Raw genomic sequence first — 15307 nt, forward strand, 5'->3', positions numbered from 1 at the left:
GGACTCATGGAATAAAAATTTTAAGGGATTTGAGAATAACTGATTTTCTGGTGCTAGACAAACCAAGAAAAATGAAGGCTTGCACATTTCCATAAAAGAATGGGAGGTATTAGTTTAGAAGGTGGCACCAGGACATCCTGAGGTAGGAGTGAATTGTCATATACTGGAGTTCAATGGTCATAGCAGGGTCATCAAAATAAAACAAGGGCCACCTAGCATTTCTCAAGAGGAGAGCTGGAACCAGCCACAAGTTATGGTAGAAATCGCTTATGCCAGTCACAATTGGAGTCCCATAATTATCTAGGTAAAGATAAAATCAATTATCACTATGATTATAACACAGACTTTAGATGTTTTCTCTGTGGAAAGAAAGAATGAAAACAGAACATAAAAATAAACATTAAGATACAAAAAATGACACAAGTATTATCTTTAAACCAAAAGGAACATCATAAATTTATATGCTACATCCATGGATGGTTAAAATGAATCCAAGGAAAGTAGGCAAGTTGCCCAAATATGCCCAGGATGCCAACAGCAAAGCAGATTGAGAACCTAGTTATCTGAATATGCAGTGTAATTCTCCTGTTGCTACTCACAAGTAAGCAGATGGTGTTTTATTTCAAAATCCTCACATTTATATTATGTAGTTTACAGCTTATGTCAGGTTATGTTAGTGACTTCAATTTCCAAATAATATTACTGAAATTCAGGGATACTGAGTGACTTAATGAAAATGTAAGTCATCCTCAAAATCATTATTTTGCCAAATTCTTCATTCCCAATTCTTTGTTAAAGAACTATTTTACTGAATAACAAATAGTTTTTTAGATGATTTTATTTTGCAATATTTGATATCTACATAAAAATATTTATCACATACATATGTATTGTGATGCATAATAGCAAAACACCTGGGAACTCCTTCCCAATCCTTCCGTGTAACCACTGTTCTAGTTTTGTTGTTTATCATGCCTTACTATTTACACCTTTATTACATGTGCATATGTGTATCTGAACACAGTATTGCATGGCTTTGAACTTTATAAAAGTGATATCATACTGTACACAGACTTCTTCCCCCCCCCCACCCCCATATGCTTTCTCTCTGAATACACCACTGCAAGTGTACTGAAGCAATACTTTGGATAGGCTGTTTTTAGCCAATGACTGATTAGGATATGATGGCAGGTCTATTCTTTTTTTTTTTTTTTCTTAAATAGCGATTTTTATTTTTATTTATTTATTTATTTTTATAATAAGAAAAAGAATAAAGAAGAGGAAGAAAGAGAAAGAGGAAGAGGGAGAGAGGATGGGGGTATTGCTTTATTGCCTGGGCTAGAATGCAGTCTAAATATGGGTATGCCTATAATTGTCCTATAATGGAGACATAAAAGAAAACGAGGGAAGAGAATAACAAACAAGGAGCCAACCAACATTTCGTTTAAACTTCTAAGTTCATATGATGTGGTACTGATAAGAGTGTATATTTTGTGTATTTAAAGTGGAGAGTTCTATAAATGTTAATTACGTTTACTTGTTCCAGATCTGAGTTCAAGTCCTGGATATCGTTGTTAATTTTCTGTCTCATTGATCTGTCTAATATTAATGTTGAAGTCTCCCACTATTATTGTGTGGGAGTCTAAATCTCTTTATTAGTCTTGTATGTCTGTGTATTCCTGTATTGGGTGCATATATATTTAGGACCTTTAGCTCTTCTTGTTGTTGCATTGATCCTTTTATCATTATATAATGTCCTTCTTTGCTTCTTTTGATCTTTGTTGCTTTAACAACTATTTTATCAGAGTCAAAAATTGGAACTTCTGCTTTTTATTTATTTATTTTAGCTCTCTGGTTGGTAAATCTTTCTCCATCCCTTGTTTTGAGTCTTTGTGTATCCTTAAATATGAGATGGGTCTGGATGCAGCATACTGATGGGTTTTAGTTTTTTATTCAAATTGGCTGTCTGTCTTTGGATTGGGGGATTTAGTCAATTTAAATTTAGAATTAATAATGACATATGTGAGTTTAATACTGCCATTTAATATTAGCTGGCTATTTTGCCCATTAGTTGATGTAAATTCTTCATTATATTGATGGTCTTTTTAGTATTTTTTAGAAAGGCTGATACTGTTTGTTCCTTTCTCTGTGTAGTGGTTCTTTCAGAAGCTCTTGTAAAGCAGCCCTGGTGGTGGTGAAATCTCTGAGTGCTTGCTTATTCAGAAAAAAACTTTATTTTTCCTTCTTTTATGAAGCTTAGTTTGGCTGGATTTGAAATTCTTGGATGAAAGTTCTTTTCTTTAAGGATGTTGAATATTGGTCCCCACTCTCTTCTGGCTTGTAGGGTTTCTGCTGAGAGATCTGCTTTAAGTCTGATAGGCTTCCCTTTGTGGGTAACCTGACCTTTCTCTGGCTGCCCTTAGTATTTTCTCCTTCATTTCAACCCTGGTGAATCTGACGATTATGTGCCTTGGAGTTGCTCTTCTTGAGGAATATCTTTGTGGTGTTCTCTGTATTACCTGGAGTTGAATATTATCCTGCCTTATTAAGTTGGGAAAATTTTCCTGAATAATATCCTGAAGCATATTTTCCAGCTTGGATTCATTCTCTTCGTCACATTCAGGTACACCTATCAAGCGTAGATTAGGTCTTTTCACATAGTCCCATATTTCTTGGAGACTTTGCTCATTCCTTTTTATCCTTTTTTCTCTAATCTTGCCTTCTTGTTTTATTTCATTGAGTTGGTCTTCGACCTCTGATATCCTTTCTTCTGCTTGATCAATTCGGCTGTTAAAACTTGTGCATACTTCACGTAGTTCTCGTATTGCGTTTTTCAGCTCCATCAATTCACTTATATTCCTCTCTAAATTGTGTATTCTTGTTAACATTTCGTCAAACCTTTTTTAAAGTTCTTAGTTTCTGGCCGGGCGCGGTGGCTCAAGCCTGTAATCCCAGCACTTTGGGAGTCCGAGGCGGGTGGATCACGAGGTCAAGAGATCGAGACCATCCTGGTCAACATGGTGAAACCCCGTCTCTACTAAAAATACTAAAAAAAATTAGCTGGGCATGGTGGCGCGTGCCTGTAATCCCAGCTACTCAGGAGGCTGAGGCAGGAGAATTGCCTGAACCCAGGAGGCAGAGGTTGCAGTGAGCCGAGATCGCACCATTGCACTCAAGCCTGGGCAACAAGAGCGAAACTCCGTCTCAAAAAAAAAAAAAAGTTCTTAGTTTCTTTAGATTTAGTTAGAACAAGTTCTTTTAATTCACAGAAGATTCTCATTATCCACATTTTGAAGCCTGCTTCTGTAATTGGAACACACTCGTTCTCCATCAAGCCTTGTTCCGTTGCTGATAAGGAACTGTGATCCCCTGCTGAGGGAGAGGCGTTCTGATCTTGGGTATTCTCAGTCTTTTTTGATTGTTTTCTTCCCTTCGTTGTAGATTTATCCATCTGTGGTCTTCATAATTACCGTCTTTGTAATTGGGTTTCCGAGTGGACGTCCAACTTATTGATTCTCAGCGCCGAAATCTGAGCAACCCACTGCGCGGACTAAATCAGCGGCGTTAAGATTGATGGTGCTTTTCTGACTCTGCACCAAGAACCGTCGCTCCGAGGCGCGGGCAAAACCGCCTCGCCGGTCACAAGAGTCGCGCTGGCGACCCGTGGGGCTCCTCCGCTGGGAATCTCCTGGTGCATGAGCAACAAGAATTCATGTGAAGGTGTGGCGTCCTCTCGTTCTTTGCGCTTTCACTGGGAGCTACAATCCTGAGCTGCTAGTGATCAGCCATCTTGGATCTCCCTTTGTACACAGACTTCTAAAACACCATTTTATTTCTCAGATTCAATCATGTTCTGTGTCTTTTTGTGATTCATTCATTTTCATTGCTATTTCATTGTGTGAACAATCCATAATTTAAAAATGTATTCTCCTGTGTATAAATAATTGGATTGTTTCCAGTTTTATTCTATAACAATTCTATTAAAAATATTGTATACATATCTTGTGAATATGAACAATAATTTCTCAGGTGTATATATCCAGAAGTGGATTTGCAGAGTTGTAGCACATGCAGAAAAGCATGTTCCTAGTGGTTGCACCATATACTTTCCCACAGCAGCATCGGAGCACTCAAAACACTTGGCATTCTCCAGCTTCAGTTTTTGGCAACGTGTGTGTGTTAAGTTGTATCTCATGCAGGTTTCATTTGTATTTTCCTGATTGATAATAAGACTGAACATCTTTTCACAGGAAAGTTTTTCTGTTTTCATGTTTTTCTGTTAATATTTTCCCTTTGCTGAAATGTCCGTTCATATCTTTTGACCATTTTATTATTGGTATTTTGTTAATTTTTAGTATCTATAATATTAATTTCTATATCATTGATACAAATTCTTTTTCAGTTATATATCTCAAAAATACACTCTCCAGGCTTCGACTTTTTACTCCTTGTGATGTCTTTTGATAAAATGAGTTTATAATTTCAAAGCAGTCAATCTTTCTTCTATTTAGTGCTTTTATGCCTCATTGAAAATTTTTTTATATCCTGAACTCATAAAGGTAGTCACCCTTATACTGTCTTCTAAATACTTTAAAATTTGCCTTTCTCATTTAAATTTTTCAACTGCATTTTTTTATATATTTTATGTATTTAAGGTGTATAACATGATGTTTTGATATACATAAAGAATGGTTACCACAGTCAAACAAATTAACATATCCATCATCTTACAAGCACCACCCCCACCCCCGCTCATTTTAATACCTTTAGAAATGACGTTATGTGTATGGTATAGTCAATCCACCTATATAGGTAACCAAATATCTCAGCACCATTTATTGAATAGTTGTACATTTCCCCAGTGATCTGTAATGACATCTCCATCGTATATCAAATGATCATGTATTTATGGATCTGTTTCTGGTCTCTCTATAGTCTATACTGTTCCTATCTTAGCCTGTTTTCTTCTATTATAGCAGAATACCACCAACTGGGTAATATATAAATAGAACAGAAGTTTATTTGGCTTATGGTTCTGGAGCCTGGGAAATCCAAGAACATGAAGAGGGTTATCCCATAGCAGAATATCACGTGACATAAGACATAAAGCAAATGGGGGCCAAACTTGCCTTTTTATCAGGAGCCGGTTCCCAGGATAACTAACCCATTTCCAAGAGATAATGGCATTGATTCATGAATTAGGGCAGAGCCCTAATCACCTCTTAAAAGCCCCACCTCCCAATACTGTTACATTGGCAATTAAATTTCAACATGAGTTTTGCAGTAGAAATTGGAACCATGGTAATTGCATTTCTTAGTATTACTATCCCTGCCTTAATACCAGGCTCTCTTGGTTATTTATTGCTTTTAAAATGCCTTACTTTCTGATAGAGCAAATCTACCTTTTGTTATAGTTTATTAGAAAGGTTTTGGCTCACTTGTAGACCCTCTTCATCCATATATATTTTCCAATAAATATGTCGAGTTTCTTAAAAATCTTAATTTTTTCCTGGAATTGCATTGTACTTAAAGATCAATTTGCAAAAAAATTATGCCTTAGCGACATTAGTCTTTCTATCAGTGAACATGGTTTTATTTCTTCTTTGCTTTAGATCTTTTACTATCTGTCTTAAAAGTTTATAACTGTCTCCACAAAAGCCTTAGGCATTCGTTGTTCCTAGATGCAGTTGTTATCTTTATGAGCTTTATGATAAATAATATGTTTTTCTAAACAGACTTTGGTAAAATGTATTTACTTTTCTATATAGATTTTACTGTATCTAAACAGCATTTTTAATTCCTTTACTAATTCTTATAAGTTGTCTGCAGATTCATTTGGGTTTTCCAAATTGATAGTTATATGATCTGTGAATAATGAATTTTCCTTCTTTCTTCCAGTATCCATATATTTTATATTTACCTGTTGTCTGGCTAGTAGAACCTACATTGAAACACTAAATAGAAGAGGTGATAGTGAATACTTTTGTTTTTTTCTGATTCCACAGGGAACACTTTTACTATTTAGCTGTTAAGAATTGTAACCAAGTGGCTGGTCACAGTGGCTCATGCCTGTAATCCTAGCACTTTGAAAGGCCAAGACAGGAGGATCACTTGAGGTCAGGAGTTTGAAACCAGCCTGGCCAAGATGGTGAAACTCCATCTCTACTAAAAAAAAAAAAAAAAAAAAAAAAAAAAAATTAGCCAGCTGTGGTGGCGGATACCTATAATCTCAGCTACTTGGAAAGCTGGAAAGCTGAGGAAGAAGTGCTTGAATCTGGGAACTAGAGGTTGCAGTGAGCCAAGATTGTGCCACTGCACTCCAGCCTGGGAACACAGCAAGACTCCATCTCAAAAAAAAAAAATTGTAACCAAGCTAAATGCCTATCAACCAATGAGTGGATAAAGAAAATTTGGTATGTGTTTTGGTATATATACACCATGGAATACTACTCAGCCATAAAAAGTAATGAAATAATGGCACTGGCAGCAACCTGGATGGAGTTGGAGACCATTACTCAGAATGAAATAATTCAGGAATGCAAATAGCACGTGTTCTCACTTGTATGTGGGAGCTAAGCTACTCAAAGGTGTAAGAATGGTGTAATGGACTTCAGGGACTCAAGGGAAAGGTGGGATGGGGTGAGAGATAAAAGACTACTCATTTTATACTCAGTGTATACTCATCACATTTGTTTCCAAGTAGAATAGTAATGTATAGTACCATAGTAACACATAGTAATTAACAGGTTCTTGTTGAATCTATTTATCATTTGTTTACCAACATGATTAACAGGTTCTAAAATGAATCTTTAAATTATGGTCTAAGACATTTTTTAGCAACCAGAAGGTGAAAGATGGAGAAAGAGATGGAGAGAGACTCAGAATATGAGAGAGATCTAAGTTATACCACTGATGAACTAGAGGATCACAGAAAGTAGGGATCAGTAAAGACAAACTTAGCCAAATTCTCTCAGGATGCTTTATTCTTTGGTAGGAAAAATGAAGTCATCAGATTAGACTCCAAATTGTTAGTAGAAATTTATGTCTTTCAATATTATGTTTAATTTTATGTAAAAATCCTTCCCCTACATTTTTGCATGATTGTTATGATACTCTAGCTCTTTAAATAATTATCAAACTAGTTCATTACTTCCTAGGATTGGAGAGGGGCTGTGTGAGGAGTGGGAGGTAAACTAGTGTAAGAAGCCACTACTCTAACTTGGGGGTGGCATATATGTAGTTGTTCTACCACCGACACCATGAGAGACATAATCAATCACACACTCATTCTGAGCAATCTTTCTCAATGTGATGTTCCAGGCACAGGAACTAAATCCAACTTGCTCTCTGCTCTAGTTAAATGGCATTAACAACAACAAAAAAAACCTGTGGTGGCTGGGCGCAGTGGTTCACCCCTGCAATACTAGCACTTTGGGTAGTCAAGGCTGGCAGGTCACCTGAGGTCCAGAGCTCAAGACCAACCTGACCAATATGGAGAAACCCCATCTCTTCTAAAATACAAAAATTAGCTGGGTGTTGTGGCACATGCCTGTAATCCTAGCTAATCAGGAGGCTAAGGCAGGAGAATTGCTTGACCCTGGGAGGCGGAGGTTTCAGTGAGCCAAGATCACGCCATTGCATTCCAGCGTGGGCAACCAGAGCAAAACTCCATCTCAAAAACAAAAACCTTGTGGTAATAGTCTAAATCATGTATCATTGTAACTTCTATTATGTAAGCATTGTCTGTTAGGATAACATGTTATACTAATATTGATTATATTTGCATGGAGACCGATTTCTTATTTAAAACACACACACACACACGCACGCACACAAAAGGCTTCTCTCGGCATAGTGTTTATAGGATAGAGCTGCTCTGCAAGGAGCAGTATTATGTATATATAAATACTGTGTTGATTACGACAGTTAACATCAAGCCCAAAATTGACATCAAAAAGGCTGATGGTTAACCATTTCCCCCATCAGACATTATACAAGATGGAGAACAAGATGTTCTGAGAGTAAAGGGAATCAGGTTTTTAAAACTTGTTCTAAGAACCCAGATGGAAGTTGTAAATGGGAAATAAATATGAACGAATTACAGTATATATCTTCTTAACTTCTTTTCTAACCCAAGACCAGGGTTTGATGGACTTGGTCGTGACCACATATATATAAAATTTGTCCTGCTTTTAGCCTAGAAATAAAGTGTAACATAAGCAAAGAAAGATATTTACCTCCATTTCAATTCATCTACCCAGTAGTATAATGAGATGTTATAGAAATGACCAACAAGATAGTAAGACAATTTGATAGTCAACATTGGGAGTGGGAGAGAATATCAGTAGATCAAATCACTATCTGATGGGTGTCAGAATCAGCTGAGAAGATGGACACTAAATGTAGGAAGAAAAGGATAATTGTAGCACCAAGCTGTTCATGAGGGATTCCCTAAGGATTCATTAAACTAGCGGGGAGGGACATAGAAGAAAACTGCATTTCCATAGATTCTGATATTCCTTATGATTATTGTGACCCTATTTTCAGTTTTAGCTGGGAAGCCTGGGTAAACATCTGTCACATTCAGGTTTTAAGAGAATCTACCCTATTAAACAATGCATGAGTGTAGAAACAACTGGAATTCCTTCCTGTCAATAAAAGCCACACTTTTTTTTTTTTGCCTCTTCTTTCTTTACTGATTGCCTCATTATTAAGCAGCATCACCAGTATATTGAAGGTCTCATTCATCTTGCAACTGCATACTTGATCTCTGTCCTTCATGGTGGTAGTTGACCAAAAGTATGTTGCTCAAAAAGGCAGGTCAATAGAGCATGGAACTTACTCCACTGCATTCTGAAATACTCAATTTAAATAATTTTGGAAAAAAGAAATCCTTTTTTAAGGATTTCTTATACTTTGAAGAAATATGAGCAGAATTCAGCAGATTTTAAAGTAAGAAAACATGGTGTCTAAAAGGACCTTCTGTGATAGTAAAGTGATATTTTTATGAACTTGCAAATTTTGGAACAGTATTTGAATATGTATACATTGCTGCCTCTCAGTGTTCTTCACGTTCTCCCTGAACCCTCACTGGACATATACTGAATTTCCATTTGTCCTGACTACAAGCCAGTTACAGATCTCAGAAACTGTTCACAGGAAACAACCCTGGGACAAATTCAACTATCATGACTAGTAGTCCATTTCACTACATTTACCCTTCATCTCCAGAACAGCCCATGATTCCTGCAGATCACCATTACTATGATATCCTTTTACCCTTATCTACCTCTTTCATCCTAATATTATGCTATGACTCACCAGGGCAACAAACTACATACACAGCAAAATACTGAATTCCTACGCTTTGCATAATCAGATGTGAATGTGCTGTCTATTATCTTTACTCAGTGGATGCTAGGCTTGCAAAACCAGATCTAGACATTCTCAAGTTAGATAACATCTGTGAGATTTTGTGAAAATGTGATGCACATAAAACCAAGAAATATAAGAAAAATAGAAGTACAATACATTATTTGATAAGTGGTTCGTGCTAATATGTGGATAAAGCAGTAATCTTTATTAGGTAGCTATACTCTGCCAATGCAATTTGATATTTACAATCAGCAGGGATTACAGACAAAAACTGATAATGCTATGACTTAAAATTTATCTATAGAAAGGTATCCTGCTTTGTGATATTTTTCTGCCTGTGCAGTAAGAGTCATCTTGAAATAGATCATTTTTCTTCTCCTGAGTTGACCTGCAAATGTTTGGTTTGGTAGGCCGCTGAAGCCACAAAATGCACTCCTCTTAGTGGGTTTCTGTTAATGGGGATTGAATCTTTGAGCAAGAAAATGATAAAATTCAACCTTAGTGTGCAGATCTGAAAATACAAAGAGTTGATATTGTGCAGAGCAGTACCAAAGCTTTGTTATCTTTGATGGTGAAAGACCATGATTAACTAAACCTCAACCGCCACAAAGCACACTGCATGAACAGCTCTCTCATTTTCAGTCCACACATGGTTACCAGGAAATTCTTCTTCAAACAACCCCCAAGTTCCAGCTTTGTGTTTTGAGACCAGTTGAATATTAATGACATTTTTATATCTTCAGATGAGAAAGAACATAAAATCTACTTTTGGATCTTCAGCTTTTAAAATGAGAGTAAAAGTACCTTAAGTAGTTGTTTTACTAAACTCAACTCTACCATTTCATTAAACAGAAACCTATCTATTAAGACCAAAATTAGACTTGCAAGAACTACAAAACAAGCGAAGCTATCCTTAGAACAAGTATAAAAATACCTCAAATAACAGAATCAGCTCTGGGCAACCAAAAATAACAGGATGTCTTTAAGTGATAGCAAAAATTTAGCCTACCTAAATCATAATACACAAAATGCATACGAGTTTCTTCTAACTATCCTATAGATGGCTGGTGGCAAAAGGAAATGATAAAATTTAAAATTAAATACAGGAGTTATAAATATTCTTTTTTATTCCTTTTCCCACTTCCTTTCCCTGCATTACCCACTCCCTACACACACACACACACACACACACACACACACACACACACACACACGCACACAGTCTCATTGATGTAAGTATTACACACACCTGACTTGACCTCAGGCTCCTTACAGGTTAGAGACCATTTGTCTACATTTATCTTCCCTAGAAAGCGATTCATAAATTATGGAGTCCTCGAAATATCTCCTAATTAAATAACTGAATGAAACGGTGACAAAATAAATGAGAAAGAAAAAATGAGAAACAGAAGAGAAGGTGAGGAGTCAGAGCAAGAAAAAAGGGCAAGAAGGAAAAAAACAGAAATAAATCGTTTCTTTACAAATTAAATTCAAACCCCTTCCTCTTGCATCGAAGCCATGTAAAGATTTCTCCTTTCTTTACCTTTCAAATTCAAACCTTGACTCTGGACTTAGAAACTTTTCAACATTTCTCCCAGGCGACTTGTTTTATCAATGTCTGGTAAATGTATACCAACTTCCTGAAATATTTTTCTTTTAGCATGTACGAATATTAGAAGTCCTTCCATGTTTTGTTCAAGTATATAACTTTTCTTTTTCACTAGAATATACACAAATGCATCTCCTTAATTCTAGTGATTAGCATATTTCTTAGAGCAGCTGCCAAAATTTAGTGTTTGATTATCTTTCGTTGTTTGTAGTCCTTTAGTTATTTTAGGTCTTCAGTATTTCCCTCACTATTTTATAAATTTAAAGAGATGTTTTATACTTGAACCTGATTATTGAATGACCTAGGCCAGGAAAGTCTTTTTAGGTATATACCCTGCCATATTACCAGAAAGGATAGCACTTCAATTTTTTGTACTCTGTCTTTTACCTCTAACTTAAATAATTTTTGAGGCAACAGTCACCAAGCCAGTTAATATACTTTTGTCAAGTGCACTGTTCCTTGCCCTAGAGATATAGCAGTGAGAAAGACAGATGATACCGCAATCTTCCATTAAAAAATAACATAGACTATGTGGCTTAAACAGCCAAAATTCATTTTCTCACAGTTCTGAAGACTGGAAGGTGCCAACAGGATCGGTGTCTGGTGAGGGCTCTCCTTCTGACTTGCAGACAGCAGCCTTCTTGCTGTGTGCTCACATGGTAGAGAGAGACATCTCTCTCTTACAAGGTCACAATTCTATTAAGTTAGATCCTCACCCTTAAGACCTCATTTGACCCTAATTACCTCCTAAAGGTCCTATCTCTAGATATAGACACTCTGGGGTTAGAGTTTCAACATGAATTTTGTAGGGACATAATTTAGCAAGTAATAACAAATTTAAGACTAATGAGTTCTGTAAAGAAGATACTTAGAAGTTGCTGTAGCTAGGTTCTTAGGATGACCTCTCTGAAGAGGTGACACTTGAGATCCAAGGGAGAAGATAGAAAAAGTACCCCAGCAAAGTCAGTAGAGAAGACTCCCAAGAAGTAGAAATTGCAGATGCCCTGGGGAAAAAAAAATTGGTATGTACAATAGACAGAGAGAAAGGCAACATGCCTGAGAAGTTGTGAATCCATCAGTAGATCATGAAATATGTAAGTAAAAGTTCATCATATGGGGTTCTGGTGAAAAGTTTGGATTTGATTCTTGCAAAGGAAAATCATGAGCAAGACAGAAAAATGACAAGATCTGATTTAAGTCTTAGGTAAGATCTCTCCTTCTGCCAGTAAGAGACATATCTAAGGATACTAGAAGGGAAATAGGGATACAATTAGGTGACTTATGGGCATGTGCCAGGTAGGAACTGATCACAGCTTGGATAGGATTACAGAGGGAGAAATGGTGAGAGGCAATTGGGTTTGGAATGCATTAAAGAGGCAGGGCTGACAGAATGTTGATCAAAAATGTAGATTTTGAGGAACAGATCAAAGTCAGTGTTGCTTAGGTCTGGAGTCTAAGTATCTAGATGGCTGCCAGTGATATTCATGGAGCAGGGTAATTCTGATAGAAGTAGATTTTGGGATAAAAATCAAGCATTCATTTCTGAGCATATTAAAGTTAAGATAACTTAGAAATGCAAGCAGAAATGTTGAGTTAAAAGTTTGATTTTTGAATCTCAAGTTCAAGAAAACATAAAGTTGAAGACGTAGATGTAGGGTTGTAGCTAGTTGGGTTAATCAGGAGGCACATTCTGAAATTCACTGTGGAGAAGGTTATCCCAGAGAGTTCTGAGACCAAGAGCTGTGACAAGAACGAGAAAGAAGGGCTGAGCAGGAGAACCAGTTCAAGGACTGGTCTTGAACTAATAATTCAAGACCAACAGAGAATTTCTGAAAATGAAATGAGCTTCCACAACTCTTCTGAGATCAAGGATAAGATGGGCTCTACAGCCCCTCACTTGAGTTCTCCATTAACTGCCAGTGGTGCCACAAAAGGGTTCCTATCTTGGCGAGGTGCCTCTCTACCAGTGGGGCAGTCCCAAGAGGTGGATGATAAAGCTTGGCTATTTTGGGGGCAGCTCTGCCAGCAGCAGGTATGATAACTCCTTTTTTCCTAAAGAATGATCTGAGTAGCATATCACAATATTCCACCTCCACGCCCCCAAGAGAGTATATTTACATATGGAAGTAGAACAAACTTATCTTTAGAAAGTAGGCATAGAAAAGCAAAGAAAGCTGAGGACAAAAGTCACAGATGACATCTTACAACTATGTGACATAGTAAAACAACTGCTCTAGTCCCTCCCTTCTATAGTTAAAGACAAAATTAAAGTACCAGCTCCTGGTAGGTTTCCAAATTTTCTAAATTCACAGCAAACAAACAAGTCCTTGTAACATCTGCTTGCTTCCCTGAGCAGACAGTATAAAGTGTGTGTGTGTGTGTGTGTGTGTGTGTGTGTGTGTGTGTGTGTGTACACATATATAATCTGCATGTTCTTCTTGGCATGTATAATTTGAAAAAATTAAAATATCAAAAGCAGGCTTATTGGTATATTTTTTGTGTAATAAAAATAAGCATTATGTCTAAAGAAACTACAAGGGAAAAAAATACCCTCTGACACTCAATTTTACTTTAGCAAAGCCCCTCCTTTTGCATTTCTCTCCACCTAGTAGGAAAGAAGCTGTAGCCCCCACCTCAGACCATGCAGTGACTCCTGCAAAGGGAGGGTCACTGGTTTTCCTTCTTTTTTTCCATTCCAGTCATCTCTCTTTGCACGCCTATAACCTCATTTTTATCATTCTCCAGATTTATGTGCCTACATGCCTGACAACATCTGGACTTCTTGCTCAGATAATGTGTCATAGCAATCACAAAATAAACCAAACCCAGCATTATGTGGGACCCTTAATACTGTCACTCCCCTTTTGGAGATCAGATAGTCAATTATAGGCCTCCTGGAGGGTTTCAAGCCACAATCACAGCGCGGCGGTTCTCCTGAGCATCCCATGCCCACAATTAATAGAGTGCTGCAGTGGTTAAAGCTGTGGTTTTGGTACTCAGTAATAAACACAGGAGAGCAGATTGTCTGTTAGGAGTTTCAGCATTATTACACAAGTTTTAAAAGGAGTACTTGAGAAAAACCAATGTCAGAAACAGACCACAAGAAGGATTCCATCCATGTTTGTGGATTTCTGCAGTAGCATACGTGAGGCAAAAGATACTTTAAGAATGAAATTTAATAGGCATAGCTAAAATCAAACTCTAAAATAGTGATGGAATTTAAATTATTAAAATAAATGTAAAAACAATGTCATATTCATTACATTCTCTTTAAACAATAAACAGAACTTCTAGATTTTAGGAACCAGCTAAATTTCAAGAAATGTGTTTTTATGCTAATTTTTCTCATTTTTTGTCATATGTGTTCCTTTCCTGATCTTCTAATTCATGATGATGTGCTACCACAGAATTGGAAATTCTTGCCCTTGCTGCCACAGGCCTGGTCCCTCACTTTTACCTACAGTGGGAGCCAGCTTCCATAGATGGCCTCAGACAAGCCCCCCCTTCAGTCCATGTTCGTACCACTCTTCCCTGGCATCTGAACTGAGCTTCTGATCCCTTCGACCAGGAGACAACCAACCTAGCAACACTTCAGAAATTCTAAGAGCAGGTGTTAAGAATACCTAGTGATTTCTCCCTCTTGCATGAACGTTTGGGGCTCCTTGGCAGTCATGTGAGCAGTACAGCTATCCTGCTAGAGAGATCACATGAAAAGGAAAGGCCCTGGGATGGACTGGAGCCCCAAAAGAGAGGTCCAGCTGTCTCAGCGTGCAGGTGGGGCCTCCAGAGCACGCCAGCCTTTCTCTGACTGCAGCCTCATGAGAAATTTCAAAGAGAACTAGCAGAACTGCTCTGCAGAGCCCAGTAGACACACAGGACCATGAGAGACAATACAAAGCTTTTATAGTTTCATTTTACCCACTCTGACCAAGAATGTGGATTAAGAGACACTTTCTTACATTGTTGGTGGGAGAGTAAATTTTTAACGGTTTTCATGGATGGTAATTTGACACCACCTTTTGGAATTTTTAAATAAATTTAACTTTGAGCCATGCAGAATGCTAGGGATTTACCTAAAGATGCATTCTCCAAAGGTCTACAAGACATTCATTCAGCCCATATACATTGAGGTTATCATGTGCTAGGCACTTTTCCAGGTCCTGTGACACAGCAATTAATTAAAGCAGGGAATGAGGGGCTGATCTCAGAGACAATATGCCCTAGCAAGAAGACACAGACTACAAATAAACAAAGGCAATAATGTAAAATATGAATCAGAAAAAAATCAATCAAATTAGGATAAATGCTTTCCTGAAAATGGAG

Source organism: Saimiri boliviensis, chromosome 15, assembly GCF_048565385.1.
Source record: "Saimiri boliviensis isolate mSaiBol1 chromosome 15, mSaiBol1.pri, whole genome shotgun sequence".
Taxonomy (NCBI): Eukaryota; Metazoa; Chordata; class Mammalia; order Primates; family Cebidae; genus Saimiri; species Saimiri boliviensis.